Source organism: Rhinatrema bivittatum, chromosome 7, assembly GCF_901001135.1.
Source record: "Rhinatrema bivittatum chromosome 7, aRhiBiv1.1, whole genome shotgun sequence".
Taxonomy (NCBI): Eukaryota; Metazoa; Chordata; class Amphibia; order Gymnophiona; family Rhinatrematidae; genus Rhinatrema; species Rhinatrema bivittatum.
Window position 1 is genome coordinate 183,097,574 of NC_042621.1, and position 23,420 is coordinate 183,120,993.

General features: G+C 46.6%; 1 protein-coding gene and 1 long non-coding RNA gene across 6 annotated transcripts in view; one reads left to right on the plus strand and one right to left on the minus strand.

Moving 5' to 3' along the window:
• The window catches only part of RASSF4 (Ras association domain family member 4), a 150,834-nt gene extending 144,813 nt beyond the window's left edge, over positions 1 to 6,021 (minus strand). For 3 of the 5 annotated variants that reach the window (XM_029609609.1, XM_029609610.1, XM_029609605.1), the window contains exon 1: positions 5,900 to 6,021. The gene's annotated coding sequence lies outside the window, so the exon portion shown is untranslated. Of the gene's footprint in view, positions 1 to 5,773; positions 5,793 to 5,899 lie in introns of those variants that run through there. The other 2 variants (XM_029609611.1, XM_029609608.1) reach the window with 2 other exon arrangements.
• Positions 6,022 to 6,043: 22 nt separating this feature from the next.
• Positions 6,044 to 23,420, plus strand: part of LOC115095626 — a 43,703-nt gene continuing 26,326 nt past the window's right edge. The window contains exon 1 of the long non-coding RNA XR_003857829.1: positions 6,044 to 6,298. This is a non-coding gene — a long non-coding RNA (uncharacterized LOC115095626). The remainder of the gene's footprint in view (positions 6,299 to 23,420) is intronic.

The window sequence follows — 23,420 nt, forward strand, 5'->3', positions numbered from 1 at the left end:
GGATATTAAATTGTTTAGGAAACTTTTGAAGGCTCATCTCTTTGGAGTTGCTTTTGAGAAGGTTTGTAATGAGGCAGCATGAAGTTGTGAGTATGCTGGATTTTTATTTTATTTTCTGTTTTTATGTATGTCTTTTATATGTTTTGTTTTTGAGGTATTGTTGTACTATTTGACTGTAACTTGTATTTTATTGTATGTTGATTAATATTGTATTGTAATCCGCTTAGATCAGCTGGATTGTCATAAGCGGGCTATAAAAATTTCAAACAAACAAATAAATAAATATATGGATCTCCGTATATTCTGGTGACCTTGTGAAATTAAAAAACAAAACAAAACACAAATAAGAGGAAATATAAGTTAGACCCTAGGATTTACCAGCAAAGTCCATGGGAAAAAAACAAAAATAAAACATTTCTAAGCTTTACATAGTATCAGATTTAGGATTTGGCCACCCCTAGACTCTGTTGGTGTTACAGGCCCTCCTTTCTCCAATAAGGTCAGATAACAGGCTTCATGCGGCAACTCAGGGATAGATTCTGTGGCAAAAGTTGAACATTCTTAGGCACACTGACAAACATTTCCGTCTTATTTCACATTATAAAAACATTTAACAACCTTGCGTGGGTCTGTATAATTTGTTATCTTTTTACTAGGTGAGGAAAAGGGATTTCAAGTATCAGAACGGCGATGAGATCTCAGGGAGAAGAAGAGGAAGCAGGGATGAGGTGAGGAAAAACTGAGGAAGGTACTGGGATCGAGGAAGGGGAGAAGAGAGTAGGATGAGTTGGGAAGTGGATTCCAGGATCTTGGGAAAATGAAGAAGGAAGGAAGGAAATGTCAAGGGCCTGAGAGATAGAATCTGAGATCAAGGGAGAGAGGATCTGAACTGGGGGAAGGGGGCTGGGGTCTGTAAAATCCTCTGGTCTTGTTTCCCCTTGCATTCCCTCTCTAATCTCCCATCAGGGGCAGCAGAACATCTTTATGGCTGACATGGTTGCGCCAACCAACCCCCCCCTGTTCCCCCCCCCCCAATTTACCTCTTCCCCATGCATCCCCCTCTCTCGTCTCCCTTCTCTCTCTTATTCTCCTGCCCCACCCTCTTACCTCCCTCTTCCTTTGTCCAACTCCACCTCTTCCCCTGACCCCTGACCCCACCCTCTTCCCCAACCTCCCTCTGCCCTCCCATCTCTTCTCTTGCCCTCCCATTCTCTTCCCCTAATCTCCCTCCCTCCTCTTCCATGCCCACCCTACCCCTTTCCCTTGCCTCGCTCCCTCACCTCTTCCCTACCCCATTCTTTCCATAAACCTTCCTCCACCTCCCACTACCCCACCTACCCACTCTCTTCCCCTAAGCCTCCCTCTCCTCTTTCCTTAAACATTCCTCCCTCTTTTCTTCCCCTTCCCCTAAACCTTCCTCCCTCCCCTCTTCTTCTGCCCCACCCAATTCTTTTCCCCAAGCTTCCCTCTCTTCCTCTCCTCTTCCCCACCTAAACCTAAACCTTGTTTATTGTAAAACAAGACTTTGTCTCTGTTATTTTCTGCTGGTTGTAATGTAAACCGAAGTGATAATTAACTTTGTTAGTTGAAATCCGGTATATAAAAGTTATTTATAAATAAATAAATAAACAAACCTTCCTCCCTCCCCTCTTCTTCTGCCCCACCCAGTTCTCTTCCCCAAGCCTCCCTCTCTTCCTCACCCCATTCTCTTCCCCTAAACCTTCCTCTCACCTCTTCCCCTTCCCACTCTCTTCCCCTAAACCTTCCTCCACCCCACTCCTCTTCTCTGCCTCACTCCATTCTCTTCCTCAGCCTCTCTCTCCTCCTTCCCCACCCTCTCTTCCCCTAAATCTCCTGCACTTCCAAACCCCTTCTCTTCTCCCAAACCTCCCTCCTTCCTTCTCTCCCATCCCCTCTTCCCCTAAACCTCACTTCCTCCTCTCTCTGCCCCATCCCCATTCTCTTCCCCTAAACCTTCCTCCCTCCCCTTTTCTTCTGCCCCACCCCATTCTCTTCCCCAAACCTCCCTCTCTTCCCCTCCTCTTCCCCACCCCATTCTCTTCCCCTAAACCTTCCTCTCTCCCCTCTTCCCCTTCCCACTCTCTTCCCCTAAACCTTCCTCTGCCCCACTCCATTCCCTCCCCTCTTCTCTGCCTCACTCCATTCTCTTCCTCAGCCTCTCTCTCCTCCTTCCCCACCCCCTCTCTTCCCTTAAATCTCCTGCTCTTCCACACCTCTTCTCTTCTCCCAAACCTCCCTCCTTCCTTCTCTCCCGTCCCATCCCCTCTTCCCCTAAACCTCACTTTCTCCTCTCTCTTCCCCTAAACCTCCCTCCCTTCTGCCTCTCTTCCCTTGTCCCACCCCCTTTCTTCTTGTACAATCCCCCTTCCCCATCCAATGCTGATCAGCAGTAGGAGAGAGAGATGGTACATTGGGCCCTGCCTTGTTCTCCTCTTCAACCATCTGGTCAAACTGTTGTTTTGAGCCATGTGGCTGTTCAGAGTCCCTTGTGGTTCATCACAGCAGTTAGGCCCAAAGCTATAGAGGTAAGGGATGAATCTGATGCGCCACTGCTCTCCTGCTGCTGCCTGTCTGCCTACAGATCTTTTGTAGCAATAGTGCAAAGACCACCATATTTTGGTCAGGCTATGGCCCCTGTGACCCATTTAATTCCGATGCCTATGCCTCTCACCAAATCTGACCTACACACCCAGCACCAATCCCTTCTCTCTCTCACACATGAATACTGCTCCCCCCCCCCCGCCCCCCCATAACTCTCTCTCTCTCACTCACACACACACACACACACACACACACACACACACACAGCTGATCTCCTTCTCCCATGTCCTCTCCCCTCCAACCCCAATGATCACCCACTCAGCTCCTCAATCTCCCTCAAAAGATACCCCTTGGCTCTGTCTGCTCCAGCCTCACTCTCTCCTCTCCTGTCAGATGATCTCGTATAGGGAGCAGAGTTCTTCACTTTGCTATGTCTGCTGCAGGGTCACCTGCAGACAGCATGGAAGGGGAGGGAGGAGGGCTGGATCAAGAAGCAGAGCACAATTCTCTGCTGAGTGAGATTCAGCAAATCTTCAGCCAGTCTGCTGCTCTTAGATTTTTGTGGCTTTTGACAAATTTAGCTTGGCTTAAACCTTCATCAAGCACTGCCATTACTTAGATTAGGTCAGTTTCCAAAATTTGATTAGATATTATTATGGTTTAGTTTCACTTAAATCTTTTGTGAGGTTGTGAACAAGTAGAAATAGTTTTTTTTACAGTCATATTTAGTCTGCCCATCCACACCAACTATTCCTTTTTACAATCCCTACCACTCTCTCAGACAATCTCTGGGGCTGATGCAAAACAGTGTGCTCAGCTGAGCGCACCATTTAACCCATGATTGGCCACACGTTTTGGACGTGTGTCCACAGCCCCTTATGCTATAAAGGGATTAGCGCATCCACAACGTGCCGCGAAACTAATAGCGATCACATGCAAATACATGTTGATGAAGCTATTATTCACCCACAAGCAAAAAAAAAAAAAAAAATGACAGCAGAAAAAGACCAAAATGGTCCATCTAGTCTGCCCAGCAAGCTTCCCAAGGTAGTAACCACCGCTCCGTGCAGGTTACCCCCATGTTTCTCTTAAGTGTAGTAACTGCCGCTCCATGCCAGTTAACCTTTTTTATTTATTCCCATCCTCTAGCCTTTTAGGGATCCACAGTGTTTATCCCATGCTCCTTTGAAATCCTTCACAGTTTTAGTCTTCACCACTTCCTCCGGAAGGGTATTCCAGGCATCCACCACCCTCTCAGTGAAGAAATATTTCTTGACATTGGCTCTTAGACTTCCTCCCTGTAGTTTCAAATCGTGACCCCTAGTTCTACTAAATTGTTTCCAATGGAAAAGGTTTGTTGATGACCATGGATCATTAAAATCTTTCAAGTATCTGAAGGTCTGTATCATATTACCCCTGCTCCTCCTCTCCTCCAGGGTATACATATTCAGGTTCTTCAACCTCTCCTCAGAAATTAACGCCTGCCCAGAGCAGGCGTTAATTTCTGAGCAACCTAAAATATTGTACAGAAAAGCAGAAAATACTGCTTTTCTGTATATCCTCCGATTTAATATTGTGGTGATATTAAGTAAAAGGAACCAAAAGTTTAAAAGAATTTTTTTTTTAATTGTAAAAAAATGCCCGTGGTCAAATTAGAGAAAAGGACGCTAAATTAACAAGCATCCATTTTTCTAACTCGTGGCTATGTATTGATTAGGAAAATGGATGTTCGTAAAATTGAGCGTCCGCTTTCCTAACCCGTGGACAGCTGACCACTCCTGGGCGCCTGCTGCCAAGGAGGCACTAGGGGCATGTGATCAAACCTATCGCCTCCTTGGCAGCGCAACCCCTCATTTAAATACTGCAATGTGTGCCTAGAAGCGGTGCCTGTGTGTGCGTTAGAAAAGCGGGCGCTCAACACTGAGCACCCGCTTTCGATGCACTTTTATTGCATCGGCCCCTCTGTGTTTATCCCATACTTTCTTGAATTCAGATACTGTCCAGGTTTCCACCGCTGTCACAGGGAGGGGTTGCATGCATCCATTGCTCTCTCTGTAAAGAAATATTTCCTAAGATTACTCCTTTGTCTACCCCCTTTCACTCTCATCCCATTACCCTTTGTTCTACAGCCTCCTTTCCTTTGAAAGAGACTTGCCTCCTGTGCATGGAATCTTCAAAAGGTATTTACATGCCTTTATCATATCTCCTCAATGCCTTTCCTATAGGATGTACATGCACTTTTAGATTAACCTTCTCATCATTTTTAAGATGTTTGAAAATATACATGCATTATTAACAAGGCAGTTTGTGCTGCTCAAACTTGTGCTTGACAGAAAGATACAGGAGAAAGGGAAGCCTTTCATGCAATTCGAAATGGATATGACACATAAAGGGTCTTATTGTAATATCTCCACAGCTGTACTGAAATTTATACACATCATGACTAGATGGACTGTAGTTCCCAAGGAGGAACCCCCCACCTCACCACCTGCTCTATTTAGATCATGAAATGAGTTTGACACAATTGTTCAGTCTAAGCAACAGTAATCTCTCCAGAGCCAGAACGTTTTCCCTTAACTTTGCACATTTTCAAGTCTGAAAAATGGCAGTACAATTTAAATAACTTCTGAAAATATTTGGAAAAACTCCGACCAGTTAAACTAGAGTGAAGATGATCAGTCAGTTTGAAACGTACAACTCTACAAAAGTATCAGTTAGAGATCCTCTAAACTTTGCCACACAAGGAACCCTGACAAGAGCAACTACAGTTTTCCTTTTGATGCTATTTCAGAATAATACCTGCGGTTCCACCTGTTGCTTCTGCCTAATAATCTAATTTATTAAAGAACCAGTCGTACCTAGACTGAGATCAAGAACCGTCCAGGTGTTGAAACCGCTGTTTACTTTAACTATGAATCAGACAGCAATTCTGCGAACACGCAACTACAATCAGCACCTTCAATAAAGCTACCGAAAACACGTAAGCGGTAGTGTCAGGTCTAGTCATCATTTTATATTGCTCCTTCTAAATACAATCTCAGGATTAAATCAGCTCATTTCTTGTTTTCACCATCACCCCAAGGTCACTCTGCAGTAAATCTCAGAAACAGTAACGAGAAGAAGGCACACGGGGAAATTAAAAAGAAAAAAAAAAGCAGCAGACTGCAGCAAAGTAAATAAATAGAGCACAACAAACAGGATGAGGAGACACCTCTATGCAATGACACGTGGGACTTCAGGAAGGAAGAACTAGGTGGGATCAGAAAGGTCAGCAGGGCTTGGCTCGCAGCTGGCACTGAGCTGATCAGCCTTCACGCTAACGCCGGCTTATACTAACCTCTCCCTGCCACATCCTCGCCCTCCTCCGATCGTCGTTCCTCAGGCGCCTTCTGCCGGTTTCCCTCTACGCCTCTGCAAGCCCTACCTGCAGCGTAGAACTGACGTCACTCTGCACCAATCACAATTCAGCGTCTGAGACAGACTGCACGCCCCCAGCCAATCGGCGTGAGGCGAGGGCGGGTGTGGGCCAGTGCTTGCTCATAGCTGCTTTCCCCCTGGCACAGAGGTTCTTTTGCAGTCGCCTTGGAGACGGATTCTAACTAACCGGGTCCTCTCTTTATTCATTCCTCTGTAACTTGCAAGGAAGTAAGCGCAGACCTCTCATCTCAAAAGGGTCCCAGACCTTTAAAGGAAGGCGCACAGTAATGGCTGCCAGAGGCTGTGGTGAGCCCCTCTGGTAAATTCTAGCATGAATCTCCAATCCATAATATAAATGGCAAAAGTTGGCAGCACACGAGTGAGGAAAGAGAATGGGTCGAAAGATGAGTGATTTTATCTGATGACAGGAGCCCACTTTCATTTTGAAAACTATTGCTTCTCATGGATAATTTTAGTGCTTTTTTTGTTAGGAAGATGTTAAGTGGTTTGTGTAATGCTGGTTAAAAATAAAATAGGAAAATAAATCATAGTCCCCAAGATCCATTAAATTAAACCACCACAAAAAAACTTAAAACGCTAATGTGCAAACTTGAAAACATGTTTTTGTTTTTTCTTTCTTATTCAGTTTGAGGTGATTAATTTCACACTCGTTGATGCGCTGAATGCTGCGTAGGTAATATTACTACTTAATTCTAAAGTGGTACTAGAGGGTTTCATTATGGTTGATTTAAAGTATTATGTAACCTTTAGTTTTATTCACCACAACATTTTTCAGTAGGAATGCAGAACTGTTATAGTGTACTTCCTGATAAAATTGTGCCCTGAGCAGATAAGAAGAGCCACATAGGCACAGTCATACTCAATAAAGTATCATAGCAAATATTTTGAATAAAACTGATGGTTTAATGTTTTATGATTCACGTTATATTAGCACTACAAAAAAATCCCAAACAAAAATCCCCCCAATGATATAATGAAGACATCAATCCGTAAAAAAAGATATCCAGAAGCAAAGATTTGTTTCCTTTATTCAAGGCTCAAATACAGTTTGCTAAAATACAATGTGCAGAATATGTTGCTATTTCAGAATTACAGACAGTCCAACTAAAAGGTAAAATGTTACAAAAATGTGTGCACTCTGAGCCTCCCAGGGAACTTAGAAAATGCATTCTACAGCATGAAATGTTGTTAGCCAATCACTCAAATGTTCCAGCAGAAATTCTCCAGGGAGATGACTGAAGTGTCACAGGAGCTGATTCTTGTCCCCATGAGCCTCCAGAACATGAGCAAAATGTTAGTCCAAGTGAGGAGCAAATAGAGGGAATAGCGTATTTCTGAAATACGCAGAGAATTCAGTTTTCTTTTAAGTAAAAATCTCCCTGAAAAGAGCACTAATGACCAGTAAATAGGTCTTCCAGAACGAATTCCAAATTAAAATGTTTTTGCTTAATGATTTTTAGCCTTGTTTAATTGTTTTTAAGCATCAAATGACATGAATATTGACCATTTCAATGAAACTGGCCAGCTGTAGGAAACCAATGCTCTTGATTTTCATTAATTAGATTTCTTAAAATCAAATTAAATCTTCTGCTTAGATTTGAATTCTACATATTCTTTAGTTTGTTTAGTTATACCATATTTTTGCACTGTGTCTGCCTCAGAGGAGTGTGTTTTAAAAATTTCAAGTCAAAATAAGGAAAGAAACTATCACAGGGGCTTTCATCTCATCCAGAGAGCTGAAAACAGGTCTGTTTTTCAGAGTAACCAAACTGCAAATTAGCTTTGTCCTTAGATCCTATTTATTTCTAAGTATTTCTGATGAATATTCATTATGGCTATCCTGAAAACTATATAGTTTGAGGTCCTCAGCCCTGCTTTATGAGGTGATTGCAAAGCTCTCATTAAGAGACATTCAAAACAAGGGAGCAAAGCATAGCTGCTCAGTCTTGCAATTCAGTTATCTGGAGCTTTGAATGTCTCATTATGAGAGCTTTGCCATCATCTTATAGAGTAGGATTGAAGGCCACAAACAGGTCTGATTTTCAGGATAACAATGAATATTGTTATCCTGAAAATGTGCTCTGCTGCTATCATGGCCCTCGCAGGCCATGATAGCAGCAGAGCACATTAAATGCCAAATACAGTGTTTAATATGAGTGTAAGACATGTTATGGCAACCCTCATGCAAGCATTTCCAATATCACAAACAAATATTGCAAATACATGCAAAATGGCTTTTCCTGCAGATAAGCAGGCTGAATTAGCCATGCTGTCTGGGATGTCCCTCCAGAGCGGCTAGGTATAGCTTGACAAAGATGACAGAGCTTTGCTCTGTGTGCGGTTGTGCATCCTTTCCCGTGCAGCTCCATTTTGTCTTCAGCCTGTTCTTTCTGCGCTGCAAACTGCACGCAGAGCTTTTTTCTCTTTTCTCAGAGAGCACCATTGTTAAAGAAATTGTACACAGAAAAAGAAGAAGCATGCCGCCGAGACCACCTGGCTTTAAATTCTGCAAGTGCGGTAAGATAATGTCCGCTACCGGGCATAACTACTGTTATTTATGCCACGGCCCGAACCTCGACCAGGCGACATGCTGGGACTGCAGCCACATGTCCCCCCAAGCCCAGAGCCAATGCACCGCCAAAATTGCCCAGTTGCATGAAGGTGATTCAGGGTCCTGTACCCCCAGCTTGGAGCACCTTTCGGCCCACTCCTCTCTGGGGCCCCATCTGGATCACTCTAAAAAAAAAAATCCAAGAGGGCCTCCTCCATGGAACTGCTGGATAAACAATAGGGCCAGGGTGACCAGCCCCCTCCATCCATCAGCGCCCCCAGACCTTCCAGGCACGGGGAGTGTTGGGGGATGTGCCGACTCATCCACCAAGGCGATCAGCATCCGTCCAGAGTTGAAGCCCCGATGCATGTGTCCAACACGCCACATCATACCAACACGCCACACCGCGAAGCACCACGTGCGTGAAGCGCCGTTGATGCATGCGTTGAAGCACAAGGGAGAGTCAACGCTTAACTCACCGATGCACCATCACCGAAAGCCATTTGGATTGACGCAGGACAGCCCATCGACACGGACGCTGACGCAGGCCCAAACGGTGTCACGCAGCTCGACAGAAAAGCACCTACAGGTGATCGGGATCCACTTGCCTTCAACCTTTCAATGGAGAAGTCCTCCCAGAAGCCACCTCCAGCTGGGGAGCTATCATTCCTGATTTAGGGGATCTCATTTTTTCTGACAAGGAGCTGGCATCTGACTATGGATCCATGGGCTCCTCTCGCTCCTCGGAGCGCGTTTACTCTGATTTATCATCAGTCTCCAGACAAAAGAGATCGGTGGGACATTTGCAGGAGCCCCTCCGAAAGCGACACAAGAGGTCTTCCTCAACAGAACGAGTGAACATCCGGTCCCGTGGTCCTGACTCGGACATCTTGCTAGCAGCACTGCCACCAAGGAATCCCCCAGCAGAGGACTTATCATCTCTTCCTAGTTGCGGGACCTTGCTTTCATAGGTGATGTCACAAATCTCCAAGATCTTGACCCAATTCCTCTCCTTCGTGGAGGATCAGGGAAGCAGCAAGTCCCACCCTATCCCATGCGAAGAGTCCCCTCAAGGCAGACCACCTTCGCCTCCACAAGAGGACATCAGACCCAAGCCTTGATCCAGCAGCCCAGCTTCTGGGCACTCTCTCTTGCCCCTTACATCACTGGGTTCTTCGGGGTACCCATCTGACTCGCCAGAGGAGCAACCTGAGCTGGCCTCCCCTCTGAAAGACCTCTCTTATTCAAAATTTGTGGAAAAGGTAGACACTAGACTCAGTATTGAAACGTGAATGATGCCAGACCCTTGCACTGAAGTTTTAGGAATTCTAAAGATCTTCGAAGCATTGGCTGAGCCAACCACCTTGCCTTCCCACGTGGTGCTAGATGTGGTCATAATGAAGGCTTGGGAGTCCCACTTCTCGGGGCAAGCAACCTCTTGGAAGATGGTCTTCAGGTTCCGGATGCGACAATCTCCATTCTACAACGTGGTCCAGCTCCCACATGCCTCTGTAGTGGTTGAGTTGGCCATGAAGAGGCCTAAAAAATCACGCCTTCAGGTTGCGACTGTAAATACCTGGACGACTTCAGCAGAAGAACGTTCCAGTGGGGATGCTGAACATGAAAATCCAGCAACACCAATTCTATATTGCCCAATATCTTTACGAGTGCCTTCAGTCGCTCAAGCCCCACTTTATTCAGCTTCACTGGATAAAGACACTCCACAGCAATTCCAAGACCTAGAGGAGGTCTATGGCATTTATTGCGTACAATATACGAGGCCTTGAAACCTCTGCTTGTTCCATAGCATGAGCCATATCCGCTTGACGGATGGCATGGCTTTGGGCCAGTGCTATTCGAGAGGACGTCCACAAGAAATTGGCCAACCTCCCCTGTCTCCTGGACAATCTCTTTGGAGGCAAGCTCCATGCAACTGTGGCCCAATTGAAGGAACAAAACATAGCGGTATTGTCTCTGACGTCTCCCACTGAGCAATCCTTGACTAAAAAGTATTACCCATAATTCAGGAAGATCTCCAGAGCAGACAAGCTAAACAGGATCTTCCACCCGCATGATTCGGAGCTTCGCCAGGATGTGGCAGAGGCTCTTTTCCAGGCGTGGGGCCTCTCATGCATGCATCTTTCACTATGGAGCACAACAGGAAGGCACAGATGTTCTGCTCAGTCTACCCCAGCCAGATACGACTCACGCAAGATGTGTTTCTCATATCATGGACAGAAGGGCTTCTCTACGCTTACCCCTCGATCATGCTCATCTTGAGGACATTACAGAAGTGTATCATGGACATTGCTGACCTCATCCTGATAGCTCTAGCTTGGCCCAGACAACAGTGATATGCCTATCTTGTGCATCTCTCCATCAAACCATCTATTTCCCTTGGCCACAGTGCAAATCTACTGTCACAGGACAGGGGCACTCTGCTTCACTCCATGCACTCCTCGCTGCACCTCACAGCATGGAGGTTGAAACGACGGTATTAAGTCACCTCCACTTGCCTTTGGAGATCCAAGAGGTGCTGGTGTCATCCAGAAAATCTTCTACGAGATGGAACTATCAGGGTAAGTGGCTCAGATACCCGGCTTGGTGCAACCGCAAGGGCGTAGACCTCTTCTCCTGCTCGCCGGAAATCCTTTTACAGTATTTCCATTCTTTCTATCAAGCGGGACTGGTGACAGTGTTGGTAAGGGTCCATCATCCCTACAATGGCCTACTGGTGTCCAGTTATCCACTAGTCTACTGGTTTATGAAAGGCATTCTACAACTATGACCTCTGTTCTGTGGGATCTCAACCAAGTTCTGGAACAGCTGACGCTTTCACCTTTCAAACTTCTGGAGACTAGTCATGTGAGATATCTCTCATGGAAAGTTTTGGTTTTGGTCATTCTGACCTCCGCAAAAAGAGTCAGTGAGTTGCAGGCTCTGGTTCACTACTCACCATACCTTGAATTTTATCACAACAAGATGACTTTACGGACACTTCCCTCATTCCTATCCAAGGTAGTTTCGGCCTTCCATATTAATCAAGCCATTACCCTGCCGACCTTCTTTCCGAAGCCGCATAAAAATGAGGGTGAAAGATGGCTCCACACGCTAGATTGCAAGTGAGCCTTGGCCTATTATAAGCGTAGAACGCACTCCGAATCTAGAGCCTCACAGCTATTTGTTTCTTTCAACCCAAATGCCCTGGGTCTACTGGTCTCCAAGAGGACTCTCAACTTGAATTTCGCAGTGCATTCAGTTCTGTTATAATTAAAGATCAGAGAGCTTGACCCAGTTCACCAAAGGCCCATCAGGTAAGAGCGATGGCAGCCTCACTAGCTCACCTACTTGAGGTCCCAATAATGGAGATCTGCAAAGCCGCTATGAGGTCCTAGCTCAATACTTTCACTTCCCATTATTGTCCAGACCAGGAAGCCGCTGCGGATGTGGTGATGGGCAGATCCATACTCCAATCAGGGTCCATGTAAAGAGACTCTCGGCTACTCTGCACCAGCATGTCTTACTCAACCTTGGGAGCTGTGCCATATTCCCACAGGTACCTTTCATATTGCCCTCACAACCTTTAGCTGGGGACTTCCAGGCAGCATGGCTAATTCAGCCTGTTTATCTGTAAGAAAACAAGTTTGCTTACAGCAAATGGTGTTTTCTGTAGATAGCGGGATGAATTAGCCATGCTGACCTGCTCACCTGCCTGGACAGTCTCCACTTATGCTTCGTAGACATGCTTTGGAATAGACTGAGGAGAAAATGGAGCCGCGAGGGAAAGGATGCACAGTCGCACATTTATTTTATTTATTTATTTATTTAGGTGTTTTTATATACCGGGATACGTTGGGAACATCATCTCGGTTCACAAATAACTAAAACTGCAACAGGCTTTACAGAGAACAAATTAAACAGTGGAAGTAAATAATGTAAACCATGAACGACATTTGAACAGTTAACACGATATGCTATATAGTTAACAGATTATAATGGGAAAGATAATTCAATAAAGCTCTGTCATCTTTGTCAAGCTCTGACTAACCGTCCTGGAGGGACATCCCAGACAGCATAGCTAATTCATCCTATCTATGGAAACCACCATTTATGGTAAACAAACTTGCTTTTATTAATATTAACATGGAGTAACAGGTCACAATAAAGCTTGTGATCCATGTTAACCCTTGGAAAGTTAATTAGACTTCAAGAGGTGTAGTTAATTTTTCCACAAGAATATTGACATGCTACAAGTTCCTGCTGATGCTTTCAGGGCTCCCAAGATGTTAAAGGGACAGATAGCACTGATTTGGCCTCCCTTGTACCCCCTGTCTTTGGAATAATCCCCCAACTCACCTAACAGTGCTACTTGGTAGCCATTGACAGATTTAAGATTTTTAGCATCCCTAGGCATTGTTGGTGCTATCGCCCCCTCTGTTACCTCCTCTTCCATTTCCCTTCCTCTTTCCACCCTTCAGTGTTGGACAACAGGGAGCAGAACGTCTAAGTCCCCTATTTTCCTGAGGCAGAAATTAAAAAATTCTGAAGCAAATTGGCAAACATTTCCATCTTTTATATTACATTATAAAAATAAAATCATTTTACACTATAATTACTAGTATAATTTATTTAATTTTTATTGGGTGAAGAAAAGGAATCTCAGGTATCAGTACAGGGAGGAGATCTCAGGGATGGGGAGAATAAGGGAGGAAGATCAGGAATGGGATGAGGAGAAAAGGGGGAGGAGTTTGAGAAGTAAAGAGAACTAAGGATGGGGAGGATTGGGAAGATTAGGGATCTGGGATGGAGAAAAGGAGGGAGAGAGAGGAAGGTTCTTGGATTGAGGAAAGGGAGGAGGGAGTAGGAAGGATTGGAAAGTGGGTTCCAGGATCTGGGAAGAAGGGAGAGGTAGGAAGGGAGGTTCGAGGGTCTGGGAGATAGAATCTCTAAGATCCCACCCTATATAGCATACATGTAGATTTCGCAATAATCTCTCACACACACACAAACACTGCCCTTATTCTCCTCTGTCTCACACACAGACATACGCCCCCCCACACCCCCAGCTGATACCTCTCTCATCCCACTATCCAATGATCTCTACTCAGACCTTCCTAATCTCACCAGAATGATCCCCATTTATTCTGTCTGCTACAGGCTGTCCAGTTCCCTACAAGCTGACTGGTGAAGAGGGGCTGAATCAGGAAACAGAAGGCTGTTCTCTGCTAAGTGATACTTAGCACAGCTGAAAGGCAGTAAATCTTCAACCAGCCTGTTGCCCCCCAGGTTTCTGCTACCCTAGGCTCAGGGCTAGTGTGTCTATTGACAAATCTAGGCTTGGTGACAGCCCTGCCCCCCATCAACCTGTTTAAAAAGCAGACCTCCAAGCCTCCGGACCTCCCCCATAACCAAGCTACCTATGGTCTTGATGGACGAAAGCAATATGCAATTGCTCCTGCCTTTTTGACACCAGAATTCAAAATGGTGCCAGCTGATTTTTCAGCTTCCCTTTGACCCTCACACATTGTTTCCGCCTCTGAAGATCACGAGAAGCCTTTGGTTAAGAGAAGACAGTCCAGTGGGATCTGGAGGGCCTTGGGAGCTCTCTCTTTGGCAAGTAGGGTGGGGGTGGCATTTTGGCCAGGAGGCTTAGCTACCACCTGGCTCTGTTGGAGGGAAGGTGGCTTTGGTGGGCTGATGGTGGATGGCTGCTTTCTTTGGGGAGGAAGAGATTTGGTGCATGGGGGAGGGGCATGGAAGGTCAACTCAGTACTACCTGCTCATTTAAGCTTCATGGCTTGAAGAGCCTGGGAATGCATGGATATTACTGCTGTGGGTTAAAGTCCACACGCTCCTGGCATCAGAATACAGGATTTAGTTAGCATTCAAATGACACATTAAAATGCTGTTTTAATGTAGCATAGTACCATTATTCTGGCAGCTGCAGTACTCATTGTTGACTTGTTTGACTGATACGTTTTAAACACAAGCTGCTATGCTGTGCTTCTGCAATTTTTAAAGCCCTGAATTGAATTATTTTCTTTTTCTTAGCGTGTAGACAGATGGACTCAGGACCAATGGGTTTATGCTCCTCTGCCAACAGATGGAGAATGGAGTAAGCTGACATCACATATATAACCCTGCAATGACCCAGCCTGTCAGTTATTTCCATCTCCACCAAATGGTGGACGTGCATCTCCCTATGGGGATTGCTTTGAGCTTTTTGAAAGGAGAAATTTGAAATTCTAAATTCAGGAAACGTGGATTTAGCTGCTAGTTCAGCTGAAAGACAGTGGGTGCAGGAGGCTGAGCACAGTGGTGATGGCAGATGCCCCCTCTCCTCACAGCTAGAGATGGTCTCCGTACTCACCCAGTAAGTGCTGAGCTCAGGTAAGGTTTAAAAAAAAAAATAAAAAGAGAAAGTTTTACCTGAATCAGAGACAGAGGGATTTCAGAACTTCCTCTGGACTCTGTTCATTCCCGCTTTGGGCAACTGGGCAGCCTGGCGGGTTGAGCGGCGCCCGCGGGGGACCCCGCACTTAGGCTTTTTTTCTTGTATGCCACATGATAGGCCGCGGTGGCCGTTTTCACACGCTCTTCTGTTTGTTCTGCTGCCCTCTATAGGCCATCGGTGTACGCAGTGTGTCGGCTCTGTGTACATGTGTGCTTGGCATTTGGGCAAACATTTTACACATGCAAACTTTATTACACGCTTAACTTGTCACACAGGTTGTACATGCGCTTTGCCATGCTTTCTTCTAGGTTTTTTGGGCACATTTCATTTTTGAGTGTGAGCCCTTCCAGTGCACGTTTACCACAGCGATGGCGCTGGTTAACAAGAAGCCTAAGCATCTTCCTATTTGTGTTGCCTGTCATATTAGGGCTTCTCAACCTGACCTGACTTCTAACCTGTGTGAGCACTGCTCAGATGCTCAGGGAGAGTTGTCGGATTTAGCTAAGCCTAGCTCTTCCCATTCTGATGATGGGTTTGTCACGGCCTTGACTGGGGGGATGCCAGATCTTGGTTCTCCCTTGACTGGCTCCTCCGCCTGCGAGGGCAGTTCTGTGGGATTAGCTCCAGTTCCTTCTGGGCTTGGTCTGGACCCGGCTGCTTTTTCGTGGGTGGAATTTTTTCAAGGCTTACAAGTCTTTCTTCAGGCGTAGTCCTCCGCTTCCCCCATGTCCGTCCAGTCAGACCCTCAGCTGGTGGCTCCTCCCTCTTCCTGTCCTATGCTTAAGCGCTGGGGCTTGCCTCAGCTCCCTGCGGGTGTTCTCGATAGGAATCCGAATGGCATTGATGATGAGGTTGATTCTATTCTCTGGAAGATGGGAAAATTCCTCCAGGGCTAGAACCGTATCGATCCATGTTGCGGTTCTTTTGTAGAGATGAACTATCGGTCCTGATTTCCCAGACCTTGAAACAGCTGGGTGTTCCTTGTTCAGATGCCATATGAAAGCTGAGGAAGAATCCCATTTTGGTTTCCTTACTTAAAACCTCTTGTTTTTTTCTGGTAATGGATGCCATCCAGGAATTGATTGAACTGGAATGGGATGCCCCAAAGGCAAATTTTAAAGGGGGTCGGACATTGGAAGGCCTGTAGCCCCTGGATCCAGCTATGAGAGAGAATTTGCGTTTTCCCAAAGTGGATGCTCTGGTATGTGCCATGCTAAGCGGATGACTATCCCCATAAAGGGAGGAGCGGCCTTGAATGATGTACATGATAGAAGTATTGAAGCTATTCTTAAGCAAGCCTTGGAGGCAGTGGCGATGAATTTACAGATTGCCTGCTGTTGTGTCCTAATTATGAGATCTTGTCTGCTTCTCTCTCAGGAGATTGATGAGCTGGAGGGAATTCCAGAGCAGTTATGGAGCCTTCTGCTGCCTTTTTAGCAGACATAGGCTGTGATTTGGTCTGGAACTCAGCCAGAGTAGTGGCTTCAGTGATAGTGGAAAGTCAACTCTAGTTGCAAAATTGGTCCACTGACACAGCTTCAAAAGCAAATCTTACCAAGATGCCCTTAAAGGCTCACTCTTGTTTGAGAGTGAGTTGGAGAAACTGGCCTAGTGTGGCGAATCTCCATTGCCTCGGTTGCCGGAAGAAAGAAACAGTTACAGCGACCCTTTGCTATGAGGGGTTGTTTTCAGGGTTCCAGGCATTTTCGTCTCCACAGAGGGATGACCTTTCAGCGGACTCGGCTTTTTAGTGTTACGCTTGCCGCCCGCGGCAGCCCTGTGATGCGGCCCTCTCACCTCTCTACACAAGCTTCAGGCTCCAGCTCCTCATCGCTGGTGGCGGTGGGCCGCCAGTCTTGACCTCAGATCTCCACCAGCTCCTCCGGCCCTGCTCTGCTTCCCGGGACCTCCAGCCAGGATGCCTCCATCCGTCGGGCCTCTCTGCGGGGTTTGTGGAGAGACGCCGCCGGCAGCGCCGCACCCCTCCCTAGGCGTGCGCACCAGTGAAACCTTTAAAGGGCCCGCGGCGGGAACCTGGCCGTGGACCCAGATGTTGACATCAGTTCCCATAACATATAAAAGCTAAGGCAGTGATCCTCAGCGTTGCCTTTGCAACAGGTTGCCTTGGTCTCCTCTTCCAGTTTCTGAGTTCTAGTTGCCTTGCCTTGTCTTGTTCCTGTGATTCCTGATTCCTGTTCCTCATGTTCGTCTCGTCTGTCTACTGGATCGACTACCTGGTTCTGACCTCTGCTACGCTTGACCTCGCCTGCCTTCTCCAAGCCTGACCTCTGCCTCGCCTGACCTCGCCTGCCTTCTCCAAGCCTGACCTCTGCTATGCATGACCTCGCCTGACCTCTGCTATGCCTGACCTTGCCTGCCTTCTCCAAGCCTGACCTCTGCTCTGCCTGACCTTGACTGCCTTCTCCTTGCCTTTACCATTGCTACGTCTGACCATGCCTGCCTTCTCCGTGCCTTGACCATTGCTACATCTGACCACTCCTGCCTTCTCCGTGCCTTGACCATTGCTATGTCTGACCTCGCCTGCCTTCTCCGTGCCTTGACCATTGCTACGTCTGACCACACCTGCCTTTTCTGTGCCTTGACTATTGCTATGAACAGCTTCGCCTCAGACTTTCTTGAGTCCAGAGTTCCACGTTGCTTGCTACACCTTCCAAGTGCCGCCATCTTCCATTCAACCTTGACTGTGACGCCTCTGTCCCTATCCTCTGGACTATTAAGGCTTCAGCCTTCTTTTGCTCATGCACGTTCAGTTCCTTCTTGTCCCTTGATGATTGAGTTCCTGTTCCACATTCCGTCTAGGATAGGACCACGACACCTGCTGGCTGCTGACTCTGGGCTGAACCATCTCCTACCTATACTCAGCTTTGAGGCCTGCCTAAGTCTTGCCAGCCCCGGCACCCGAAGAGATGAGCGTGCTCGGGTGGTGGACCTTCCCGAGCTTCCCAATGAAGGTTTGCCGACCCACCCTCCGGAACAAGAACTAGGGGGATGTTTCTCTCTCTTTTATCGGAGGTGGGTTAAGATCATGTCAGACCAGTGGGTCCTGGAGGTGATTCGTGAAGGGTATGCACTGGAATTTTGCCATATTCCTCAGGACATGTTTATGGTGTCCCCATGTCACTCCCCGCAGAGGAAGCAGGCAGTGGAGTTCATGCTTCAAAGGCTCCTCAGACTTATAGAAACATAGAAACCTAGAAATGACAGCAGAAAAGGACCAAATGGTCCATCTAATCTGCCCAGCAAGCTTATGGTGGTAACTGCTGGCCATACAAGCCACCTTTATAATTATCATTTTCTCATACGTCAAAGTGAGGGCCCTTGTTGGTTGCTGTTTGAGTCCAATTCCCTGTTACATCTTGCTATTGAGGCAGAGAGCAATGTTGGAGTTGCATCAACAGCATTAAGGCTTATTATTTAAGGGTAGTAACTGCCATTAAAAAATGGTGCGGGCCATCCATTGCTCCATGTGATAGGGGCCGGCCAATGGCACTGATAGCCCATGTCACATGGTAAGGGCAAAGGGCCCTCGGCACCATTTTGATTAGTGGCAGCCAATGGCCCGAGAGCGGGAGATTGCTCCCGGGACCCCCCACTGGACCACCAGGTACTTTAGGAAAGTTTTTTGGGGGTCGGGAGGGTGGGGGATTGTAAATAATTAGATCTAAAGGGGCAGGGTAGGTTTTTTTCTGTATGCCCTTTCTCCCCCCCCCAAAAAAAAACGATAAGAAAACCTCACGAAAATTTAGTGGGGTTTTCCTATCATTTTCGGGGAACCCCGATATATGACAGATTAGAAAATATCGTATGATATTTTCATCTGTCAAAAAAATGATGCACATCCCTACAAGTTGCTCCCATACTTATTTGTTTTCCAAGACTGTGCAATTCAATGTCCTTTTTGGTTTCTGTCTAAATCTAATTCCCCTTTTCCTCTTTTCCTCTTTTCACCATTATCACTTTCGAGTGCTGCCTTTTGGTTTAGCCACCACTCCCAGAACATTTTCCAAGATTATGGTGGTGGTAGCGGCGGCCTTGCAAAAAGAAGGAATCCTGTTGCACCTGTATTTGGATGGCTGGCTAATTTGAGCCCAGTCTCAGGAAGAAAGCTGCCTGGTGACATACAGGGTGATCTCCTTATTGCAGGAGCTCAGTTGGGTGGTGAACCTGATGAAGCGCAATCTTCAACCATCCCAGTCACTGGAGTATCTGGGGGTCCAGTTTGACATGGGACAGGAGAGAGTTTTCCTACCAGAAGTTCAGATCCAGAGATTGATGTCTCAAGTGCATCAGTTGATGACCACCATACGTCCAATGGTGTGGTCCTACCTACAGGTACTCAGCTTGATGGCAGCTACCCTGGAAGTTGTGCCATGGACAAGGGTGCATATATGTCCTCTTCAGCGCTCTCTACTATGTCATTGGAACCAGGATTATGCAGTTCATCTCCACTTGCCGATGGAAATCTGCTCCCGCCTCTAGTGGTGGTTCGAGGGGGATCATCTGAGAAAGAGAGTTCCCTTGTCCTCTCTGGCCTGATTGGTATGACAGATGTGAGGCTCCGCTGTTGGGGAGCTCACAGTTTGGAGTTAATGGCCCAGGGACGCTGGAATGCCAAAGAGTCCTGCTGGAACATCAATTGCTTGGAGGCCCAGGCAGTATGGCTGGCATGCTTACAGTTTAGCCACAGGCTGCAGAATCAAGAGATTCACTTGATGTCGGACAATGTGATGCTGGTGGCCCATACCAATCACCAGGGAGGAACCAAAAGCCAGCGTGTGTCGCAGGAAATAGACCAGCTGATGGAATGGGCGGAATGTCATCTGCAGATGATCTCAGCCTCTGAGACAATGTGGACTTTCTCAGCAGGGAGAGTCTGGACCCAGGAGAGTGGATGTTGTCAGCCGAGGTGTTTCAGCTGATTATGGATCACTAGGGCCTTCTGTTCCTAGACCTGCTGGTGGCTTCTCGAAATTTGAAGGTTTCTTGCTTCTACAGTCACAGGAGAAATCCATGGTCCCTGGGAATAGACACTCTCATAGAGGTCTGGCCAGAAGACAGATTGCTTTATGCCTTTCCTCCATGGCCCTTGCTGGGCAGGATAATTCACAAGATCAAAGGTTTGCACCGGACTGGCCCAGGTGTCTAAGCATGTGGATTGCGATGTCTCTGGTGGAGGCCCCCCCTTCGTCTTCCACTGCACATGGTTCTGCTTCAGGAGGGACCGCTTCTTCATGAGGATTTGAGTGATTCTGTCTTACAGTTTGGCTTTTGAGATGGCCTGCCTGTTAAAGCGTGGTTATTCCTCTGTGGTGATTGCCACTTTACTCCGCGCTTGCAAGTTCTCCACTTCCTTGGCTTATATGTGGATTTGGAGAGTTTTTGAGGCCTGATGTGAGGGGTGGGGTGTTCTTCCTTGTTCAGTTAAGATCCCTCTCATTCTGGATTTTTTGCAGGATGAATTGAATAAAGGTTTGGCCCTTAATTCCTTGAAGGTGCAGGTTGCAGCTCTTGCCTGTTTCAGAGGCCTGGTGAATGGTGTTTCCTTGTCATCTCATCCTGATGTGGCCTGTTTTTTGAAGGGAGTGAAGCACATTAAGCCTCCCTTGAGGTTATCGGTTCCATTGCGGAATCTTAATTTGGTGCTGGTCTTTTTGGCGGGCCCTAGTTTCCAACCACTGCATAGCCTTTTCTTATGGTTGTTGACTTTGAAGACTGTGTTCCTGGAGGCTATATGTTCTGTGTATCGGATTTCTGAGTTGCAGGCCTTGTCTTGCCGGGAGCCATTCCTTCGGGTGACTGCAGGGGCATTACAGATGCGTACTGTTCCATCCTTCTTGCCCAAGGTAGTCTCAGACTTTCATTTGAATCAGTCCAGCTCCTTGCCATCCCTGGATGAGGTCAGGGATGTGGAAACATTTCGCCTTTTGCGCTCTTTGGATGTAAATTGTCTTGCCGTGCGGTATCTGGAGGTCTCTGAGTCTTTTCAAAAGATGGCTCACCTGATTGTTCTCCATGGCAGGAGTAAGCAGGGCACTCTGGCTTTGCGGGCTACCATAGCTTGTTGGATTAGGAAGGTGGTCACAGCTGTATATGTGGATGCTGGAAAGTTGTTACCTACTCAGGTTAGGGCTCATTCCACTAGGGCTCAGGCAGTGTCATGGGCAGAGGTTACTCTGTCGTTTATCATCGATATCTGCTGAGCTACGACGTGATCCTCCTTACACACTTTTTCCAGGTTTATTCATCTGGATGTGCAGTCCTGGGAGGATGCAGCCTTTGCATGTGTGGTGTTGACTAGACCTCCGGCAGCCTCCCACCCTGTTGAGGAGTAGCTTTGGTACATCCCACTGGTCCTAAGTCCATCTGTCTACATGCTAGGAAATGGAGAAATTACTTACCTGATAATTTCATTTTCCTTAGTGTAGACAGATGGACTCAGCTTCCCGCCTTCGGCTGCCACATGAGTATGTCAATAATCCTTCTGTGAGGCTCTGGGTCCCAAGGGATTACTGGTAAGTGTTCATCCAGTTCCTAGCTTGGGGTACCTTGAACCTTATGTGAGTTCAGTGTTTATGTTTGGTTGAGTACACTTCTGGTTATCTGTTTTTAATCAAGTTTTTAATCAAGTTTTTTGCTAGTCTGTCCACAGTTGCTTTTGAAGAGAATACTGGCAGGCTGGGTCACTGCAGGGTATATATACTGTGACATTAGCTTGCTCCTCCTCCATCTGCTGGCAGGGGAGCATAAACCCACTGTTCCTTAGTCCATATGTCTACACTGAGGAAAATGAGATTATCAGGTAAGTAATTTCTCCAATACTGCATATCAAAAACTAATAACATCCATTTGTTCCTGTTTATTGATTTAATTTATTTTTTCTCTTAAAAACTCCCAGTCCTTTTATCCTAAATATGAATTATTAGAAATGTAACCAGTAGTCAATCAATGTTTTATTGATCTATAGCAGGCAAAAACGCATATCATTTGATTTAGATTGAAATGCATGTGTATTAGTTGATCTCCTATCATTAGCTAGCAACTCATCAGCTGCTGGAAAACCACTCAAAATAAGAAAGAAAAAAAAAATCAAAATATGGTGCTCAGATCAAATGATGTTACTGGACAAAAAAATCAAGCACCCTCAATCATATATAATGTTTTGATGGGTTTTTTTTTTTTATTGTAATACAGCTGATATTTAGGTTTCAGACTGGAATCTCACTCATAGGCCGATGCAAAACAATGTGCTCAGCCAAGTGCACTGTTTAACCCATGGTTGGACGCAACCTCTTATTCTATAAGGGGATTTGCGCATCCAAAACACGTGTCCAAACCCATGCGAAGCTAATAGCGTTCACCAAATGCAAATTCATATTGATGAGGCTATTAGCTATTCTCCCCAATGCAAAAAAAAAAAAAAAGCGCCTGACACGCACATTTTTCCTCTCAGAAATTAACGCCTGCCCAGAGCAGGGCCACTCAGAAATTGAGTGGCCCAAAAAGTGTACAGAAAAGCAGTAAATTCTGCCTTTCTGTACTTCTTCCAACTTAATATCGTGGTGATATTAAGTCAGAGGAACAAAAAGGACAAGAATGTTTTAAAAACAAGTGTGCAGGCGGTCAGGTTAGGAAAAGGGACACTCATAAAACTGATTGTCCATTTTCCTAACCCAGTGACAGCTACCTCTCCTAAACTTCCGCTGCCTAGGAGGCACTAGGAGGGCACATTTGTCCCTAGTGCCTCCTTTTTAGTGTGACCCCTCCAGTGCTAAAGCTAGCCTATGGCCAGAACAGCTATGGCCATAGGTGCCAGACCTAAAGGGTGCCACTGCGTCGGTACCACCACCTCCGCCGGTCATACTGGGGACTTAATTTTGCGCCAAGGCTGCCGTCTGCCACAAATTCATTTCCTGCTTCTTCCCAACACTAACGTTGCTTCCCGTGTTGGTGTGCTTAAGCACTTGCAGCTGCACAGGCGCAGTGTTAAGCATGTGCTATACGGAAGCGTGGCAGGCAGCTGCCTGCTGTCATGACAGAGGAACCCGGGGCTGGCTGATCCAGCAGTGAGCTCTACTGCAGTGGTGGCTTTGAAGAAGACCAGCTCAGAAAGCACTGCAGTGTTGCCGGCCACCAAGTAGGAAAAGGCTTCGGGAGGGAGGGTATCTTGAGCCTGGGATGTGGTGTCTGGAGGAGGAGAGAGCAGCGAGACTGGAGGTGTCTGGGGGACAGGGTGGGGAGTGATGTTTGTGATGTCCTGTGTTCCTGGGGAAAAGAGATGAATGTTCCTGGAAGTGTGAGAAAGAGTGGAGGCAGGAATAGATAGGGGGATGGGGAAGAACAGGGGGATACTACTGGTGCTGGCTTGGATGGGAATGAGGGGGGCAGAGAGAGGGA